This window comes from Triticum dicoccoides, chromosome 5A (assembly GCF_002162155.2).
Source record: "Triticum dicoccoides isolate Atlit2015 ecotype Zavitan chromosome 5A, WEW_v2.0, whole genome shotgun sequence".
NCBI classification, from domain to species: domain Eukaryota; kingdom Viridiplantae; phylum Streptophyta; class Magnoliopsida; order Poales; family Poaceae; genus Triticum; species Triticum dicoccoides.
Genome location: NC_041388.1, coordinates 505,496,044 through 505,518,268, shown reverse-complemented (window position 1 = coordinate 505,518,268; position 22,225 = coordinate 505,496,044).

Genomic DNA, 22,225 nt, shown 5'->3' with positions numbered 1-22,225 from the left:
TTCTTCTTTGCAAGAGTGTGCAAGTTCCTCATGTCAGCATGCCCTAGCCTCCGATGCCAGAGCCAACATTCAGAAGCTTTTGCAAGAAGACATACGACAAGCTGCGGTCCTGCTGAGAAATCTACCATGTACAAATCATCTTTCTGATACCCTTCAAAGACTAGAGACTTGTCAGATTCCATTAGAACTTGTCAGTGTACAAAAAGAGGGGTACACTTTTTGTACCCGTATAACTTTGCACGGGCAGTCTGAGCCACGGGCACCACCACACCAAGCAAGGCAAGGGAGGTGAGCCAGGGTGGGACCGAAGCTCGAGAGAACCACGACGCCAAGACCAAGACCACGAAGAACAAAGGGGACGAAGCGGACTCCCCCGGCAAGATCCTTGCCGGGAGACAGTTCTAGCGGCCCCGGCAAGACCCTTACCGCGGCGACTCATCCCGCGCCTACAGAGCGAATCACCCTTGAGTCCACTGCCCCCAAAGGGCAAGGATTCGGGAGACATCCCCGTGGTGACATGCAGACCTTTGTGAAGACATTCAAGACCGGATACGCACTAAGGAGACGACAACCCTTGGCGGGATCCCAGCCGAGGAAGACCACAAGGCCCCCGGCAAGCGCCTTGCCGGGGATGACAGTAGGCACCTCGGCAATACCCTTGCCGGGGCCCCGACAAGGCCCTTGCCGAGGACACCCGCAGGGCCACCATCAGGCCCACGCCGACTGAGCCTCCACCACTGCATGCATGCAGCTGCCGACCCAACCAGCTGGGCAGGCACCTGCGTGGTGGCATGCAGATCTTCATGAAGACCCACCACTGCGCCACCTCAGGTACCTGCCTACCTACATGGCATCTCAGGCGCCACTGGCCAGGGCGCATGTCGACACAAGAAGGAGCGGCGATGGACGAGGCAGATCTCTCCCCCGTCCCCGATAAAGCAAGGACACCTAAGCAGGACGCATTAAATGCGCCTTGTCATGTAATGCGAGGGATAACCTCGCATCACTATTCCCTTTCCACCTCCTGTGTGCCACTGTGGCCACCCCTTTTCCTATAAAAGGAGGCCCGAGGCGACCAGGAGAGGGATTCGGCTTTTTGGAGCTCCTCACGCCCCATAGCTAGCTCAAGAACATGAATACACAATCCACCAAAGCAGGAGTAGGGTTTTACGCATCCTTGCGGCCCGAACCTGGATAAACGAACTGTGGGCTACCTGCTTGATCGGCTCTTCTCACGACCCCACGCCCCGCCAACCGTAGTAGGGATCCTTGTGATCCCATAGGTGTCGTTCTGCACCGACATCTCTGGCGCGCCAGGTAGGGGGCGCAGTTGTGAGAATCGGCTTTAGCAGTTAGTTCGGCGCTTCTTCATCATTATGGCGCCCAAGAAGAAGACGACGGTGGCAGCTGGCCAGTCGGAAGCCGGACAGCCCGTCCCAACGCGGGCGAGCAGCGGACCGGTCGCAGAAAGGACCCGGGGCACTGCTCGCGAACACCAACACCATCCCAACAGCCGGAGTTTGGGAGGCGGCGATGTTCATGTGCCTGGTAACGGGCCACACGTCACCAAATCCAAAGGCGGAGCCAAGTCATTCGCGGGTGGAGCGGGGCCTTCCAAGCTCATCGCCGCCCTGCCTGAAGGCGACGCGAGGGCCTCCAAGACTCCCACGCCGGCGCCAACAGCACGCTCCTCCCAAGCAGCGTGCGACGAACGGCGTAATCACGCCGAAGACCCCGGGCGTTGCCGTGGGAAGAGCCCCGAGCGCCACTCCCGGGACGTAGAAGACCTGCCCACTCGCTGTGGTGCTGGTGAAAGCGGCATGCGACCGCAGGGTCGTGATAGAGCTTCTTCTGACATGGTCAGAAGTCGAAGCACGTCATGATCCGTGCAGGTTTCGCTGCCGCCGACGCCAGCAGAGGCCCTGGCGCACGCAGTTGCTCCTTGATTTTCCTCCCACTACGGGGAAACTCGACGAATGGAGAGCCGCTATCCGAAGCCTTGTTGCGGTGGCTCAGGGTCGACGCTCCAATGGAGTCCCGCAGACCAGTGGCGGAAGAGCCGGTGGCGCCGCGACCACGGTGCATTCACCTCTTCCCCATCCGGTACCGCGGACGCCGGCTCGTCGCGGGCGACGCCATCTCCATAGCATCATCTCACCCACAGACCCACTGTGATCAGCACCAAGTTCTTCGGGAACGAGCCCATGAAGACGCTCGAACCACTATCGAGCACCGGTGCGGAACGCGCCATCAGTCAGACAGGCGAGCAGGGCCTGCTCTGAACCACCCGGCCCCGGAGAGCCCTGCAGGCCTACCTTACGAGATAGGCTGTCTGGCTTTTACCCGTGAGCTGCGGAAGTTCCAGTGGACCACTCACCGCACCTTCAAATCCGACGTTGGCGAAAAGTACAGCGGCAAGACTCACCCATCTGAGTTCCTCAGCATCTACACCATCGCGATGCAAGCCGCCAGAGCCCGCGACGATAAGGTGCTTGCAAATTACTTTCCATTGGCTCTTAAACCCAATGCCATGTCGTGGTTGATGCACTTGCCGGTAGACTCTATTTCCTCCTTGTCGGATTTGTGCCATGAGTTTGTGGGCGCCTTTACTGGGGGTCACCAAGCCCATGGCCAAGGAAGCGACCTGCATGTTATTCCCCAGAAGGGAGGCGAGAGTCTGCGCGAGTATATACAGAGGTTCAGCCGGGTACAGTACAATATCCCTGATGTTCACCCTGCCGCCATCATCAGCGCGTTCCATCAGAACGTGCGTAACCACAAGATGCGCGAAGAACTGGCAATGAACAAGGTGAAAGATGTGGCATAACTCTATGTTCTTGCTGACAAATGTGCCCGGGCTGAAGAGGGAAGGAAGTACCCCGGCGAAGATGCCAGCGTGGAAACCGACTCCTCAGAAGAGGATACTGCCGCCCCGGCGAAGAAAGGCCGGCGCCGCAACAGGAAGCGGGAAGGTAAAGTTGTGCTTGTCATCGAGGGATCTTGCGACTCCGGCTCCGCCAAGAAAACCAAGGAAGATGACCCCGGCAAGGAAATTGTAGGATGTGTCGCCTGCCGGGCCTTGGTGGCTACCGAGAAGCCAGGAAACTCCGACAAGCAATACTGCAAGATCCATCGCACCAGGCCATGATCTCCAGAACTGCCGACAGGTTGAGCTCCTTGCTGAGAAGCAGAGGGCTAAATATGAGAGGTGGGACAAGGAGAAAGGCCAGGACGGTGCTGAGGGGTCCGGCAAGAAGCGTGACGGCCAGGCGGGCTGTCGCGGCAAGGATAAACAGCGGGAGAGGCCCGCCCGGGGCCGTGACAAAAAGCCAGAAGACGATGATCACGAAGAGGACGATGAGTCTGGCGACCAAGGATTTCAGAAAGCTACAGAGGCCATGTGCGTCGATGGCGGCGCCTCGCTGCATACCTCTCACCGCCAGCTTAAACAGTGGGCGCGTGAGATTACAGCGGCAGAACAGTCATTTGATGACCAAAGGCCGCGGAGGTGGTCCAGCACACCTATCATTTTTGACACTGAGGACCACCCTGATCGCACTACTGCAGTCGGGTGCTTGCCATTGTTGGTTTCACCAACAATACGCAACCTCAAGGTGACAAAGATGCTAGTCGATGGCGGGGCCGGTCTGAACCTAATCTCGCCTGCCGTGATCGAGAAACTGCAGATTCCTGATGAAGACCTCGAAGAGACGGGCACATTTCAGGGGGGTCAACTCGGGAAGAAGCCAACCTAAAGGAAAGGTCACGTTGCCCGTGACTTTTGGGAGCGATCTGAACTACAGGACAAAAAGGGTTGTGTTTGACGTTGCCAAGATCCCCTTGCCTTACAACGGGATCCTTGGCCGCCTAGCGCTGGCCAAGTTCATGGCGGCGTCACATTACGCCTACAACACCCTGAAGATGCCGGGGCCTGTGACGATCATCACCGTCCCATCAGACAAGAAGGATGCGCTAATTTGCGCTGACCAACTCTATCAAAAAGCAGTTGCAGCCGCCGCCGCTGCCAAGGCGCTTGCTCCTGCCGCTGGAGCCCCGGGAAGGCAAAAGAAGAAGACCGGTGAGACCTCAGGCACCCACTCCGGCAAGCGCACCTCTTCGGAGTGTAGCGCTCCCGTTGAGCACGTGCCAGAGAGCTCCGCCGACAGAAACAAGAAGTCCAGGGCCACACCGCCGGGAACCAAGAAGGTTTCTGTCAAGGAGGACGGCACGGGAGGAGCTTTTACCATAAGCTCCACCCTTTACAACAAATAGGAAGACGAGCTCGTCACCTTCCTGCGGGCGAATGTCGATGTGTTTGCCTGGCAAGCATCCGACATCCCCGGCGTTCCCAGGAAGGTGATTGAGCACCACCTTGCTGTCTGTCCTCATGCGCGGCCCGTCAAGCAGAAGGTCAGAAAGCAAGCTTTGGAACGACAAGAGTTCATCACAGGGGAGATCCGGAAACTGGAAGCAGCGGGTTTGGTAAGAGGAGTGCTCCATCCAACGTGCTTGGCCAATCCGGTGGTAGTGCGCAAGGCAAATGGGAAGTGGAGGCTGTGTATTGATTACACAGATATTAATAAGGCTTGTCCCAAAGACCCCTTCCCGTTGCCACGCATCGACCAGATTGTTGACTCCACAGCTGGGTGTGATCTGTTGTCATTCCTTGATGCCTACTCCGGCTACCACCAGATCTCCATGACAAGGGAAGACGAAGAGAAAACGACATTCTTCACCCCATGTGGTATGTATTGCTTTATACGGATGCCTTTCGGGTTGAAGAGTGCTGGTTCGACGTTTGCAAGGGCGGTCCAGATTGGTTTTGAACCCTAGCTCCATAGAAATATGGAAGCTTATATGGATGATATAGTGGTCAAAACCAAGAACAGGGCAACCCTCATATCAGATTTACAAGAGACGTTTGCAAACCTACGCAAGATCAATCTCAAGCTGAACCCTGAGAAGTGCGTCTTCAGAGTCCCGTCTGGCAAGCTTCTCGGGTTCTTTGTGTCACAACATGGGATAGAGGCCAATCCGGACAAGATCAAGGCTATAGAGTAGATTGAAGCGCCCAAGCGAGTCAAGGATGTGCATCGGCTTGCTGGTTGCATTGCTGCCATGAGTAGGTTCATTTCCAAGTCCGCTGAGCGCGCCCTTCCCTTTTTCAAGATTTTTTAAAAGGCGGCCCCGATGGAGTGGACACCAGAAGCCGAAACAGCATTGCAAGATTTGAAGAGGTACCTCTCCTCCGCGCCAATACTAGTTGCGCCTAAGCCACAGGAAACATTGCTGCTGTACCTGGCGGCAACGAACCAGGTGGTCAGCGCCGCACTAGTGGCGCAGAGAGAAATTGATGATGGGGTAATAGCAGCGACGGAGCCCGATGCCACCGATGCCGAGACGACGCAGCCGGTTGGAGTGCCGCCGAGGAAGAAGATGATGCAGCACCCGGTCTACTTTGTTAGCTCCCTTCTGCAGGGGGCTAGATCAAGGTACTCCGGTGTGCAGAAACTGCTCTTCGGCCTTCTTATGGCCTCGAGGAAGCTGCGTCACTACTTCCACGTGCACGAAATCACTGTCGTCACTCGCCTCCCTCTGCAACGGATATTGCACAATCCAGATGCAACGGGAAGGATCGTAGAGTGGGCACTAGAACTGTCCAGCTTTGGCCTCAAGTTTGAGAGTACCTCGACAATTCAAAGCCGAGTCCTGGCAGAGTTCGTTGCAGAATGGACTGCGATGCCTGACGAAGAAGCCTAAGAGACTACTCTCCCCGGCAAGGAGGCAAGTTGTGATTGGATCATGTATTTTGATGGAGCTTTCTCCTTACAGGGTGCCGGGGCTGGCGTACTGCTTGTCACGCCCATCGGAGAGCACCTCAAGTACGTGATCCAGATGCACTTCCCTAGGGAGGTGTCAACAAACAATACGGCTGAGTACGAAGGGCTGCTTGCCGGTCTTAGGATCGCGGCGGACCTCGGAATCAAGAAGCTCGTTGTCAAAGGCGACTCACAACTTGTCGTTAAGCAAGTCAACAAGGATTACCAGAGCCCGTTGATGAAGGCCTACGTTGATGAAGTGAGAAAGCTGGAAGAACATTTTGACGGTATACAGGCAGAATACATTCCCCGAGCGGAGAATGGTATCGCCGATTACCTATCAAAACGCGCTGCCCTCATGCTACCTGTGGAACCAGGTACCTTTGTGCTTCAGCTAACTCAGCCATCCGTCGATCCATCAATAGAGCAAAACAAGAGGAGGAAATCAGGGCCCGGCAAGTACTTTCCCGCCGAGCTCCCCGGAGCCGCCGGCAAGGATGTTGCCGGAGATACTGAGCCCGCCACGGGACGGCTAGCTCCGGCGGAGCATCCAGCTCTTGCCGTCGAGACAGCCGCTCCTATAGCGGAGGAAACGCCTTTAGTCCTTGCCGTCAAGCCCCAGGCTCCGGCATGGGCACAACATACCGTCCGATTCCTCCAAATAGGGGAACTTCCTGGGGAGCAGGAAGACGCGGAAAAAGTAGCCCATCGCTCTACTATGTACCAGTTCGTCGATGACGTCCTGTACAGAAAGAGGCCGAACGGCGTGAAATTGAAGTGTATCCCTCGAGAGGAAGGACTGGGGCAGTTGGCGGAGATACATGGAGGCATATGTGGATCCCACATCAGGTCAAGGGCCCTTGCCGGCAAGGCATTTCGGCAAGGCTTCTTCTGGCCCACCGCCCTCCAGGATGCGACGACACTAGTCACCAGGTGTGAAGCGTGTCAGTTCCATTCAAAGAAGCTTCATCAACCAGCTCAAGCCCTTCAAACCATTCCTCTCTCCCGTCCCTTCTCGGTCTGGGGGCTTGACATATTGGGCCCTTTCCCCCGCGCTCCCGGGGGCTTTGAGTACGTGTACATCGCAATCGACAAGTTCACAAAGTGGCCAGAGGTGGAAGTTGTGAGGAAGGTCACAGCTCAGTCAGCCGTCAAATTCTTCAAGGGACTAGTGTGCCGTTTTGGTGTACCCAATAGGGTCATCAACGACAACGGTACACAGTTCACAAGCCGCACCTTCATGCAATATACCCAAGACCTTGGCAGCAAAGTCTGTTTCGCTTCCATTGCTCACCCACGAAGCAATGGTCAAGCTGAGAGGGCAAACGCTAAAGTACTGCGAGGCTTAAGGACAAAGACCTTTGACAGGCTTCACAAGAGTGGAAGGCGCTGGATTGATGAATTGCCAGCGGTTCTTTGGTCAATCAGAATGACACCAAATTGAGCCACCGGCCAGACACCCTTTGCCCTGGTATACGGGGCAGAAGCAGTTCTCCCCACTAAACTCATATACGGGTCACCTCGAGTACTCGCTTATGATGAGCTTGAGCAAGAGCAACTGCACCAGGATGACGCAACGCTCCTTGAGGAAGATCGTCTTTGGGCGGCAGTGAGAGCAGCGCGCTACCAGCAAGCCTTGCGCCGCTACCATAGCCGCAAGGTTCATGCCCGAAGCTTTGAGGAAGGAGACCTTTTTCTTCGGCACGTTCAATCGGCCAAAAATTCCAACAAGTTGACACCGAAGTGGGAAGGCCCTTATCGGGTAATACGAGTCACCAGGCCCGGCGCGGTCCGCCTGGAGACCGAAGATGCCGTTCCGATGTTCTTCGCAAGTTTTACCCGTAAGGCGCGGCTTGCCGGGCCCCCCGGCAAGCCACTTTTTGTACGAGCATTGCCGATGACGCATGTAACCCTTTGTACAAAGCCAGGCGCAGACCCTGAGCATAAGTAAATGAAGCGTTGGCGCCCTGAGTTATAGCATGCATGCTAGGTCGAGTCTCGTCCTTGGTTAGGGTTGATAGTGCTTAGCGGCGACTAACCCCTAGCTTAGAGGTCGAGTGTGCATCTCTTTGTCTTTCTTTTGTCTTCCTTGGTTCGCAGGACACACGAGTATCTGTGCCGAACCGCTTGGGGAGGAAAAGAAGAGGAACAGACCAGCATCTAGCCCCCGGCAAGCCAGTATTGCGAGGGGCTGCAAGAGCAAAGATTCACCCACGGCGAATCAGGGTTGCCCGGGACTACAACTTCAGATAAGTTCTTCATCCGTTATCATGCATTCCATTATGGACTAAGGTATGTGAAACCTCGTTTTCCCCTAAGCTACCGTGCTCCCCTAACTCTAGGCCCTAGGGCTCGTTCCTGGGGCCGAGTTTGGTCGTAGCCGCGACAGCGAAAGGATGAAACGAGGAGCCTGAACCCGCCTCATCCCTGCCTCCGCCAAAGGCGTGAGAAAGGTCGAGCGAAGTGGGAAGACGGCAAGGCCTGCTGCCGGGCAAGGAAATGTTTGTCTTAAAGATATCAAGGATTTATTCCTTGCCGTGGGTTTCACCCACAAACAAATGACCCGGCAAGCATCCCTTTTTCATTAAAAACATTCCACTCAGGTACAGTCCATAGGGAATGAAAAACATGAATGATGGGATTACAAGTTTTAAATTCGACAAAGGCCCGAAGGCTTACAAACTAAAAAGAGATAAGGTGCCCATAATCCCTTTCTTGTCCCTCTCCTCAGGAGGCAGGTCAAGGAGGCGAAAGGGACAAAAGGAGCGCCTAGGCGAGCTACGAGTGGCAGAAGACACCAAGAGAACATCTTGGTGGCCGTTCAAAGGCTGGATGGTGATGGCGGCGCCGGAAGCAGAGCTTGAAGACGAGGCGACAGGACGTCAGCGCGCGTCGAAGGCGTCAGTGCCCGTGTACTCCGACTTGACGGCCTTGCCGCCCGCCCTCTTCCTCTTCCGCAGCCTCCTAACGCCGGCCGCCCAAGGAGATGACCCCGAGAAGTTCAGGGAGCCGGCGATGCGGATGATGGGGTCGCCGGTGCCGCACGGAGCGGCACCCGAGACCTAATCGGACCCGTCATCCTGCCGCCTACTACCCTCGTCGTCGCTGTTGCTGTCCTCCTCGTCACTCCCGCCCGAGGAGGAGTCTTCGCTATCATAAGAGCTCTCCACGCAGCACCTTGCACAGGTCCCAAAGCACCCAAAGACCTTGACGGAGAGAAGGCCACCCTCCATCAGCTTAAAATGGAGAGTGAGCCCCTCCGTCAAGCGGTGGATATGCGCAAACGTCTGCCATCCTCAACAAAGATACATCATGTGAGGGGCGGGGAAGTCGACACGGGCCCGCGTGCCACTGATCCCGCAGCCCCTCATGTGCAGCCACAACAACTCCGGTGGGTCCAGCTCCATCTCCCGCGCAAATGGAGTCGGGAGACGAAGGCGAGGGTGCAGCGGCTGGCGCAGCCTGACGAAGAACTCACAAGGGTCGTCCCCAACGTGGCCCTCCATTGGAGGAGGAGCTGCTGGCGGAGGCGAGGCCGGCGCGCCACCCCGTCCTCCTCTTCCCCGAGCGCCTCGGCCTCGCCCACGGCCTCGCCCCCCGGCCTCGCCCACGGCCTCGCCCCCTCCCCCTTCCCCTCGTGGCTGGCTCTGTCACAGCAGGCGCAGGAGAAGGAGGGCTGCGTTGTCGAGCGGCGACCCTCGCCGCCACTGTTGAAGGACCGGGATTCCCTCTCTCCATGACGGATGGAAGGGAGGAGCAGAAGTTGAAGGAAGAAGAAGATGAAGGAATGCGGGACGCCATCCCTGAAGGAAATATGCCCTAGAGGCAATAATAATGTTATTATTTTATTTCCTTATATCATGATAAATGTTTATTATTCATGCTAGAATTGTATTATCCAGAAACATAATACTTGTGTGAATACATAGACAAACTAAACGTCACTAGTATGCCTCTACTTGACTAGCTCGTTAATCAAAGATGGTTATGTTTCCTAACCATAGACATGTGTTGTCATTTGATTAACGGGATCACATTATTAGAAGAATTATGTGATTGACATGACCCATTCCATTAGCTTAGCACCCGATCGTTTAGTATGTTGCTATTGCTTTCTTCATGACTTATACATGTTCCTATGACAATGAGATTATGCAACTCCCGTTTGCCAGAGGAACACTTTGTGTGCTACCAAACGTCACAACGTAACTGGGTGATTATAAAGGAGCTCTACAGGTGTCTCCAAAGGTAAATGTTGGGTTGGCGTATTTCCATATTAGGATTTGTCACTCCGATTGTCGGAGAGGTATCTCTGGGCCCTCTCGGTAATGCACATCACATAAGCCTTGCAAGCATTGCAACTAATGAGTTGGTTGCGAGATGATGTATTACGAAACGAGTAAAGAGACTTGCCGGTAACGAGATTGAACTAGGTATTGAGATACCGACGATCGAATCTCGGGCAAGTAACATACCGATGACAAAGGGAACAACGTATGTTGTTATGCGGTCTGACCGATAAAGATCTTCGTAGAATATGTAGGAGCCAATATGAGCATCCAGGTTCCGCTATTGGTTATTGACCGGAGACGTGTCTCGATCATGTCTACATTGTTCTCGAACCCGTAGGGTCCGCACGCTTAAGGTTTCGATGACAGTTATATTATGAGTTTATGAGTTTTGATGTACCGAAGGAGTTCGGAGTCCCGGATGAGACCAGGGACATGACGAGGAGTCTCAAAATGGTCGAGACATAAAGATTGATATATTAGACGGCTATATTCAGACACCGGAAGTGTTCCGGGTGATTTCGGAGAAAACCGGAGAGCCGGAGGGTTACCGGAACCCTACCGGGAGAAGTAATGGGCCATATGGGCCTTAGTGGAGAGAGAGAGGGGCAGCCAGGGTGGGCCACGCGCCTCCTCCCCCTGGTCCGAATTGGACTAGGAGAGGGGGGCGGCGCCCCCCTTTCCTTCTCCCTCCCCACTTCCTTCCCCCTCCTAGTAGGAGTCCTACTCCTACTAGGAGGAGGACTCCTCCTGGCGCGCCAATAAGGGCTGGCCGGCCTCCTCCCCTTGCTCCTTTATATACGGGGGCAGGGGGCACCCCTAGACACACAAGTTGATCCTCGTGATCGTTTTCTTAGCCGTGTGCGGTGCCCCCTTCCACCATACTCCTCGATAATATTGTAGCGGTGCTTAGGCGAACCCCTGCGACGGTAGTACATCAAGATCGTCACCACGCCGTCGTGCTGACGGAACTCTACCCTGACACTTTGCTGGATCGGAGTCCGGGGATCGTCATCGAGCTGAACGTGTGCTAAAACTCAAAGGTGCCGTAGTTTCGGTGCTTGATCGGTCGAGCCGTGAAGACGTACGACTACATCAACCGCGTTGTGCTAACGCTTCCGCTGTCGGTCTACAAGGGTACGTAGATCTGTAAGTGCATCTAGTGCCACCCCTAGTTGGTTTTGGAGTATTGACGACAAACCTAGTTGAGGGACTAATGTGTTTGTGAGAATTGCAGGATAACACAGGTAGAAGTCCCTCATTGATTCGGTTTTACTACCAGAGATGACCCCTAAAAATGTATGAAGACATTGAAGCCAAAGGTGGTATATGAAGATATTCACATTGAAGACTATGACAAAAGAAGACACGTTATGAAGCATATGGAGCTCGAAGACTTAGATCTTTCGTAGTTCTTTTTCTTTTGTGTTGAGTCATAGGAACCATCGTACTGTTAAGTGGGGTCCAGGAGAACCAGTCAGAATGACTGAAGTGATGCCAAAACCAAAAAACCTATGTCTTCGAGTGAAGACAATGAGAGCGAATCTTGTCCAGAGCCGGACAAGTCAGCTTTGCTTGTAGCCCAAGTAAAGTTGCCATGAGAGTTTGAAATCTGACCGTTGAGACACGTGTCAGTTCCTTAGTGACCCAGGGTCATTTCGGACAAATCAGGTCGGGTTGCCAAGTGGCTATAAATAGCCCACCCCCTACAACCATAAACGGTTGGCTGCTCAGATTTCAGTGCACGGCTTTTGTCGTTTGAGAGCAACCCACCTCGAAGCCTTTGAGAGAAAATTCCTAGCGAGGAGAAAAGCCCTAACCACCCAGAGCCAGAGAACATTGGGCATCACTTAAGTCTTCTTGTTTATGTGATCTGAAGACTTATTACACTTGAGGACTGTGAATCCTCCAGACGGTTAGGCGTCGCGTTCAGAGCATCCAAGAGACATTGTGGATTGCCAGTGAACGAAGTCTGTGAAGGTTTGGGAGTCTACCTTGAAGACTTACCAGAGTGATTGGGCGAGGACTATGTGACCTTAGCTCAAGGAGAATACGGTGAGGACTTGGTGTCCTGAGCTGCGTGTTCAGGACTGGGTGTCTGGGACTGTGTGTCCTAAGGTTTAAATACCTAGCCGCTCCAACCAGACGTACAGTTGTCACAGCAACTGGAACTGGTCCAACACATCATTGTCTTCAACGAGTCACCGGTTTCATCTTCACTTCCTTTTTCTTACTGTTACTCATTGTGAAGCCATTGCATGCTTGCTCTATCTTTTGTCTTCACAACGTGAATGTATGATCTGTTTGGCTTCGTAACTTCATAACTTCTTCCTACCTGATCCTTATTACACTGCAGCTGTTTGTCTTTGTGCTTTCACTCTATTGAATACTTGATCATGGCTTTCCTAGTGTAATCTAACTTCCGCTGCATAGTAATAGGCAAAATCTTCGCTGTTTGTCTTCATAACTCCCACGTTTTGAAGACTTCCATAAAAATCGCCTATTCACCCCCCCCCCTCTAGTCGATATAACGCACTTTCAAGATCACCTCTCCCCTCTCGTTGCTATGCATCACCATGATCTTGCGTGTGCGTAGGAAAATTTTGAAATTACTACGTTCCCCAACAGTGGCATCCGAGCCTAGGTTTTATGTGTTGATGTTATATGCACGAGTAGAACACAAGTGAGTTGTGGGCGATATAAGTCATACTGCTTACCAGCATGTCATACTTTGGTTCGGCGGTATTGTTGGATGAAGCGGCCCGGACCAACATTACGCGTACGCTTACGCGAGACTGGTTCTACCGACGTGCATTGCACACAGGTGGCTGGCGGGTGTCAGTTTCTCCAACATTAGTTGAACCGAGTGTGGCTACGCCCAGTCCTTGCGAAGGTTGAAAGAGCACCAACTTGACAAACTATCGTTGTGGTTTTGATGTGTAGGTAAGATTGGTTCTTGCTAAGCCCGTAGCAGCCACGTAAAACTTGCAACAACAAAGTAGAGGACGTCTAACTTGTTTTTGCAGGGCATGTTGTGATGTGATATGGTCAAGACGTGATGAGATATAAGTTGTTGTATGAGATGATCATGTTTTGTTGAAGTTATCGGCAACTGGCAAAATCCTTATGGTTGTCTCTCTATTGCATAAGATGCAAGCGCCCAATAATTGCTTTACTTTATCGCTATGCGATTGCAATAGTTGCAAGAGCAATTGTTGGCGAGACGACCACGTGACGACACATTGATATAGATCTAGATGATGGATATCATGGTGTCATGCCGGTGACGATAGAGATCATGACAGTACTTTGGAGCTGGAGATCAAAGGCGCAAGATGATGATGGCCATATCATGTCACATATTTTGATTGCATATGATGTTTATCTTTTATACATCTTATTTTGCTTAGTTTGACGATAGCATTTTAAGATGATCTCTCACTAATTATCAAGAAGTATTCTCCCTGAGTATGCACCGTTGCGAAAGTTCTTCGTGCTAAGACACCACGTGATGATCGGGTGTGATAGGCTCTACATTCAAATACAACGGGTGCAAAACAGTTGCACACGTAGAATACTCAGGTTATACTTGACGAGCCAAGCATATACAGATATGGCCTCGGAACACGGAGACCGAAAGGTCGAGCGTGAATCATATAGTAGATATGATCAACATAGTGATGTTCACAAATGAAACTACTCCATCTCATGTGATGATCGGACATGGTTTAGTTGATTTGGATCACATGATCACTTAGAGGATTAGAGGGATGTCTGTCTAAGTGGGAGTTCTTAAGTAATATGATTAATTGAACTTAAATTTATCATGAACTTAGTCCTAGTAGTATTTTGCAAATCATGTTGTAGATCAATAGCTCGCGTTGTTGCTTCCCAGTGTTTATTTTGATATTTTCCTAGAGAAAATTGTGTTGAAAAATGTTAGTAGCAATGATGCGGATTGGATCCATGATCTGAGGTTCATCCTCATTGCTGCATAGAAGAATTATGTCCTTGATGCACCGCTAGGTGATAGACCTATTGCAGGAGCAGATGCAGACGTTATGAACGTTTGGCTAGCTAAATATGATGACTACTTGATAGTTTAGTGCACCATGCTTAACGGCTTAGAATCGGGACTTCAAAGACGTTTTGAACGTCATGGACCATATGAGATGTTCCTGGAGTTGAAGTTAATATTTCAAAGCAAATACCCGAGTTGAGAGATATGAAGTCTCCAACAAGTTCTATAGCTAAAAGATGGAGGAGAATCGCTCAACAAGTGAGCATGTGCTCAGATTGTCTGGGTACTACAATCGGTTGAATCAAGTGGGAGTTAATCTTCCAGATAAGATAGTGATTGACAGAATTCTCTAGTCACCATCACCAAGTTAGTAGAACTTCATGATGAACTATAGTATGCAAGGGATGACGAAAACGACTCCCGAGCTTTTCATGATGATGAAGTCGATGAAGGTAGAAATCAAGAAAGAGCATCAAGTGTTGGTGGTTGACAAGATCACTAGTTTCAAGAAAAGGGCAAAGGGAAAAGGGGGAACTTCAAGAAAAACAGCAGGCAAGTTGCTGCTCAAGTGAAGAAGCCCAAGTCTGGTCCTAAGCCTAAGACTAAGTGCTTCTACTGCAAAGGGACTGGTCACTGGAAGCGGAACTACCCCAAGTGATTGGCGGATAAGAAGGATGGCAAAGTGAACATAAGTATATTTGATATACATGTTATTGATGTGTACTTTAATAGTGTTTATAGCAACAACTCAGTATTAGATACTAGTTCAGTTGCTAAGATTAGTAACTAGAAACGGGAGTTGCAGAATAAATAGAGACTAGTTAAGGGTGAAGTGACGATGTGTGTTGGAAGTGGTTCCAAGATTGATATGATCATCATCGCACACTCCCTATACTTTCGGGATTAGTGTTGAACCTAAATAAGTGTTATTTGGTGTTTGCGCTGAGCATGAATATGATTTGATCATGTTTATTGTAATACAGTTATTCATTTAAGTAAGAGAATAAATTGTTGTTCCGTTTACATGAATAAAACCTTATATGGTTACACACCCAATGAAAATGGTTCATTGGATCTCGATCGTAGTGATACACATATTCATAATATTGAAACCAAAAGATGCAAAGTTAATAATGATAGTGCAACTTATTTGTGGCACTGCCGTTTAGGTCATATTGGTGTAAAGTGCATGAAGAAACTCCATGCTGATGGGATTTTGGAATCACTTGATTATGAATCACTTGGTGCTTGCGAACCATGCCTTATGGGCAAGATGACTAAAGACTCCGTTCTCCGGAACAATGGAGCGAGCAACAGATTTGTTTGAAATCATACATACTGATGTATGTGGTCCGATGAATATTAAAACTCGTGACAAGTATCATTATTTTCTGACCTTCACAGATGATTTAAGCAGATATGAGTATATCTACTTGATGAAACATAAGTCTGAAAAGTTCAAAGTATTTCAGAGTGAAGTGGAAAATCATCGTGACAAGAAAATAAAGTTTCTACGATCTGATCGCAGAGACGAATATTTGAGTTACGAGTTTGGTCTTCAATTAAAACAATGTGGAATAGTTTCACAAACTCATGCCACCTGGAACACCACAGCATAATGGTGTGTCCGAACGTCATAACCGTACTTTATTGGACATAGTACAATCTATGATGTTTCTTACCGATTTACCAATATCGTTTTGGGATCATGCATTAGAGACAACTGCATTCACGTTAAAAGGGGCACCATCTAAGTCCGTTGAGACGACACAATCTGAACTGTGGTTTGGCAAGAAACCAAAGTTGTCGTTTCTTAAAGTTTGGGGTTGTGATGCTTATATGAAAAGGTTTCATCTTGATAAACTCAAACCCAAATCGGAGAAATATGTCTTCATAGGATACCCAAAGGAGACTGTTGGGTACACCTTCTATCACAGATCCGAAGGCAAGACATTCGTTGCTAAGAATGGATCCTTTCTTGAGGAGTTTCTCTTGAAAGAAGTGAGTGGGAGGAAAGTAGATCTTGATAAGGTAATTGTACCTTCTCCCTTATTGGAAAGTAGTTCATCACAGAAATTTGTTCTTGTGACTACTACACCAATTAGTGAGGAAGCTAATGATGATGATCATGTAACTTCAGATCAAGTTACTACTGAATCTCGTAGGTTAACCAGAGTGAGATCCGCATCAGAGTGGTACGGTAATGTTATTCTGGAGGTCATTCTACTTGACCATGACGAACCTACGAACTATGAGGAAGTGATGATGAGCCCAGATTCCGCAAAATGGCTTGAAGCCATGAAATCTGAGATGGGATCCATGTATGAAAAACAAAGTATGGACTTTGGTTGACTTGCCCGATGATCAGCAAGCAATTGAAAACAAATGGATTTTCAAGAGGAAGACGGACGCTGATAGTAGTGTTACTATCTACAAAGCTAGAATTGTCGCAAAAAGGTTTTCGACAAGTTCAAGATGTTGACTACGATGAGAGTTTCGCACTCGTATCCATGCTTAAGTCTGTCCGAATCATGTTAGCGATTGCCGCATTTTATGAAATCTGGCAAATGGATAAACAAAATTGCATTCCTTAATAGGATTTATTAGAGAAGAGTTGTATATGATGCAACCAAAAGGTTTTGTCGATCCTAAAGGTACTAACAAAATATGCAAGCTCGAGCGATCCATCTATGGACTGGTGCAAGCATCTCGGAGTTGGAATATACGCTTTGATAAGTTGATCAAAGCATATAGTTTTATACAGACTTGCGGTGAAGCCTGTATTTACAAGAAAGTGAGTGGGAGCACTACAACATTCCTGATAAGCATATGTGAATGACATATTGTTGATCGGAAATAATGTAGAATTATTCTGCAAAGCATAAAGGAGTGTTTGAAAGGATTTTTTTCAAAGAAAACCTCGGTGAAGTTGCTTACATGTTGAGCATCAAGATCTATAGAGATAGATCAAGACGCTTGATAAGTTTTTTCAATGAGTACATACCTTGACAAGATTTTGAAGTAGTTCAAAAATGGAACAATCGAAGAAAGAGTTCTTGGCTGTGTTACAAGGTGTGAAATTGAGTAAGACTCAAAGCCCGACCACGGCAGAAGATAGAAAGAGAATGAAAGTCATTCCCTATGCCTCAGCTATAGGTTCTATAAAGTATGCCATGCTGTGTACCAGATCTATTGTATACCCTGCACTCATGTTGGCAAGGAAGTACAATAGTGATCTAGGAGTAGATCACTTGACAGTGGTCAAAATTATCCTTAGTGGAATAAGGATATGTTTCTCGATTATGGAGGTGACAAAAGGTTCATCGTAAAAGGTTACGTCGATGCAAACTTTGACACTGATCCAGATGATTCTAAGTCTCAATCTGGATGCATATTGAAAGTGGGAACAATTAGCTAGAGTAGCTCCGTGCAGAGCATTGTTGACATAGAAATTTGCAAAATACATACGGATCTGAATATGGCAAACCCGTTGACTAAACTTCTCTCACAGGCAAAACATGATCACACCTTAGTACTCTTTGGGTGTTAATCACATAGCGATGTGAACTAGATTATTGACTCTAGTAAACCCTTTGAGTGTTGGTCACATAATGATGTGAACTATTGGTGTTAAATCACATGGCAATGTGAACTACATTGTTGACTCTAGTGCAAGTGGGAGACTGAAGGAAATATGCCCTAGAGGCAATAATAATGTTATTATTTTATTTCCTTATATCATGATAAATGTTTATTATTCATGCTAGAATTGTATTATCCAGAAACATAATACTTGTGTGAATACATAGACAAACTAAACGTCACTAGTATGCCTCTACTTGACTAGCTCGTTAATCAAAGATGGTTATGTTTCCTAACCATAGACATGTGTTGTCATTTGATCAACGGGATCACATTATAAGAAGAATGATGTGATTGACATGACCCATTCCATTAGCTTAGCACCCGATCGTTTAGTATGTTGCTATTGCTTTCTTCATGACTTATACATGTTCCTATGACTATGAGATTATGCAACTCCCGTTTACCAGAGGAACACTTTGTGTGCTACCAAACATCACAACGTAACTGGGTGATTATAAAGGAGCTCTACAGGTGTCCCCAAAGGTAAATGTTGGGTTGGCGTATTTCGATATTAGGATTTGTCACTCCGATTGTCGGAGAGGTATCTCTGGGCCCTCTCGGTAATGCACATCACATAAGCCTTGCAAGCATTGCAACTAATGAGTTGGTTGCGAGATGATGTATTACGAAATGAGTAAAGAGACTTGCCGGTAACGAGATTGAACTAGGTATTGAGATACCGATGATCGAATCTCGGGCAAGTAACATACCGATGACAAAGGGAACACCGTATGTTGTTATGCGGTCTGACCGATAAAGATCTTCGTAGAATATGTAGGAGCCAATATGAGCATCCAGGTTCCGCTATTGGTTATTGACCAAAGACGTGTCTCGGTCATGTCTACATTGTTCTCGAACCCATAGGGTCCGCACGCTTAAGGTTTCGATGATAGTTATATTATGAGTTTAGGAGTTTTGATGTACCGAAGGAGTTCGGAGTCCCGGATGAGATCAGGGACATGACGAAGAGTCTCGAAATGGTCGAGACATAAAGATTGATATATTAGACGGCTATATTCGGACACCGGAAGTGTTCCGGGTGATTTCGGAGAAAACCGGAGAGCCGGAGGGTTACCGGAACCCTACTGGGAGAAGTAATGGGCCATATGGGCCTTATTGGAGAGAGAGAGGGGCAGCCAGGGTGGGCCGCGCGCCTCCTCCCCCTGGTCCGAATTGGACTAGGAGAGGGGGGGGCGCCCCCTTTCCTTCTCCCTCCCCACTTCCTTCCCCCTCCTAGTAGGAGTCCTACTCCTACTAGGAGGAGGACTCCTCCTGGCGCGCCAATAAGGGCCGGCCGGCCTCCTCCCCTTGCTCCTTTATATACGGGGGCAGGGGGCACCCCTAGACACACAAGTTGATCCTAGTGATCGTTTTCTTAGCCGTGTGCGGTGCCCCCTTCCACCATACTCCTCGATAATATTGTAGCGGTGCTTAGGTGAAGCCCTACGACGGTAGTACATCAAGATCATCACCACGCCGTCGTGCTGACGGAACTCTACCCCGACACTTTGCTGGATCGGAGTCCAGGGATCGTCATCGAGCTGAACATGTGCTAAAACTCGGAGGTGCCGTAGTTTCGGTGCTTGATCGGTCGGGCCGTGAAGACGTACGACTACATCAACCGCGTTGTGCTAACGCTTCCGCTGTCGGTCTACAAGGGTACGTAGATCACACTCTCCCCTCTCGTTGCTATGCATCACCATGATCTTGCGTGTGCGTAGGAAAATTTTGAAATTACTACGTTCCCCAACAATCCCCCCCCCTCGCTCTCTATAAAGGATCGGGGTTGGGGTTTGGCCGCCTCGCTCGACCAATCAAGACACGGGAGGCGCAGGGAGCCAGGGCCGACCCGCTGCCCCAACCAGCAACGGCCCGGCTTCCCGCCTCCACCGTTTGCCACCCCAAGCGCATGGGAGACACGTGGCGGATGTTCAGAACCGAGGGGACGGGTGAGGCGACCTCTCCCCACCCCGTGATCGTGGGGAGTGGACGCCTCGAGGACCGCGCCTCGGCCCCATTCAGTAAATGGGCCGCGCCTCCACGCCTCCCTCCGTTTATGGGGAAGGCGCGAACCGCCCCCTTTACTACGACGTGACGCATGCCTACAGGAACCAATCCCACGCATGCAGCCCACATCACACGCGCCTCCCCCCGCCGCGCCACGCGCGGGAGTCGTGGGAAGCGCAGTGCGTGAAGAATCTTACCACGGTAAAAACTGCCCCGCCTGCCCGCGCACCGTTTTTGGGCCTAGCCCAAACAACGCGTTGCGCTTATGTGTGGCCCAGGCCCGGGGGCTCCTGTCGGTGTACAAAAAGAGGGGTACACTTTTTGTACCCCTATAACTGTGCACGGGCAGTCTGAGCCACGAGCACCACCACACCAAGCAAGGCAAGGGAGGTGAGCCAGGGTGGGACCGAAGCTCGAGAGAACCACGACGCCAAGACCAAGACCATGAAGAACAAAGGGGACGAAGCAGACTCCCCCGGCAAGATCCTTGCCGGGAGACAGTTCTAGCGGCCCCGGCAAGACCCTTACCCCGGCGACTCGTCCCGCGCCTACGGAGCGAATCACCCTTGAGTCCACTGCCCCCAAAGGGCAAGGATTCGGGAGACATCCCCGTGGTGACATGCAGACCTTTGTGAAGACATTCAAGACCGGATACGCACTAAGGAGACGACAACCCTTGGCGGGATCCCAGCCGAGGAAGACCACAAGGCCCCCGGCAAGCGCCTTGCCGGGGATGACAGCAGGCGCCTCGGCAAGACCCTTGCCAGGGCCCCGGCAAGGCCCTTACCGAGGACACCCGCAGGGCCACCCTTAGGCCCACGCCGACTGTGCCTCCACCACCGCATGCATGCAGCTGTCGACCCAACCAGCTGGGCAGGCACCTGCGTGGCGGCATGCAGATCTTCGCAAAGACCCACCACTGCGCCACCTCAGCTACCTGCCTACCTATGTGGCATCTCAGGCGCCGCTGGCCAGGGCGCGTGTCGACACAAGAAGGAGCGGCGACGGACGAGGTAGATCTCTCCCCCGTCCCTGATAAAGCAAGGACACCTAAGCAGGACGCATTAAATGCGCCTTGTCATGTAATGCGAGGGATAACCTCGCATCACTGTTCCCTTTCCACCTCCTGTGTGCCACTACGGCCACCCCTTTTCCTATAAAAGGAGGCCCGAGGCGACCAGGAGAGGGATTCGGCTTTTTGGAGCTCCTCACGCCCCATAGCTAGCTCAAGAACATGAGTCACAATCCACCAAAGCAGGAGTAGGGTTTTACGCATCCTTGCGGCCCGAACCTGGATAAACGAACTGTGGGCTACCTGCTTGATCCGCTCTTCTCACGACCCCACGCCCCGCCAACCGTAGTAGGGATCCTTGTGATCCCATAGGTGTCGTTCCGCACCGACAGAACTAGGCAACAATATTTTCCAAATATCACAATCATGTTCAAATCGCAATGCATTGAGACGGACATTAAGTTGAAACCAAGGGATTCAACAAGCATCACTCTATCCATGTGCTGATCCTTTGAGATTGCAATTCTACCTAGACCCAATACCTTGCTTTTACCAGTATCAGCAAATGTGATGTGACTTTTGTCAGATGGACGTAAGGTTGAGTCCATGAGAAGACTTCGCTTGCCAGTCATGTGATTATACATCCACTATCAATAATCCATTCTGAAGCAGCTGGTGTCATACCCTACAGTGCAATTAGGGGGATAGGCTTCATGAAGAGCATTGTGAAGCATAAACATTTGACGAGCAAGAGGATTATTAAAGCTTAGATCGAGGTTAGGACTGATAGGGCAAGTAGCAAGTGACTCAGGAACAAAATACATAATAAGACCATTTGGGCATTTGATCTTGCGCCCTACATGATGTTTAAGGTCCCCAGCAATAGCTTCAGACGCATTTGATTTTCGGCTGGAGACCTTTCCCTGCAAAAGAGAGTTAAGCTTTCTTAGCCACCCACATCTTCAAGGGTGGCTTCGAAGCAATGAGTCTAAGTGCAGCATCTAAGAACTTTGGCTTTGGAGCCCTAGCAAATAGTCTTGCAGGTGGAGAATAATACTCATAAGAATAAGCAGAGTTGTTCTGGGTCTTATGAACATGGCAGTTTGATGAAACACGCTCATATTCATAGGCCTGAGTACGGTTTCCCTGCAAAACATTTGCGTTAGTGCGACTCAGGTGAGTCCTCTGTCTGTATGAAACCTTTGGACCATATGAAGCCTATGGTCTGGGGTTTGTCTTCTTCACTTGTGGTGTCATGACGACATTCACAGGAAGATTCTCCAAATACTTTTTCGGCACCCAGACTTTCTTCATAGGTGGCCCATTCCTGCAGTCAATACCAATATACCTGGCAAACACTTCACCATTCTGATTTTTAAACAGTTTATAGTTTGCATCAAAGGATTCATCAATGATGATGGGATTAGCACAA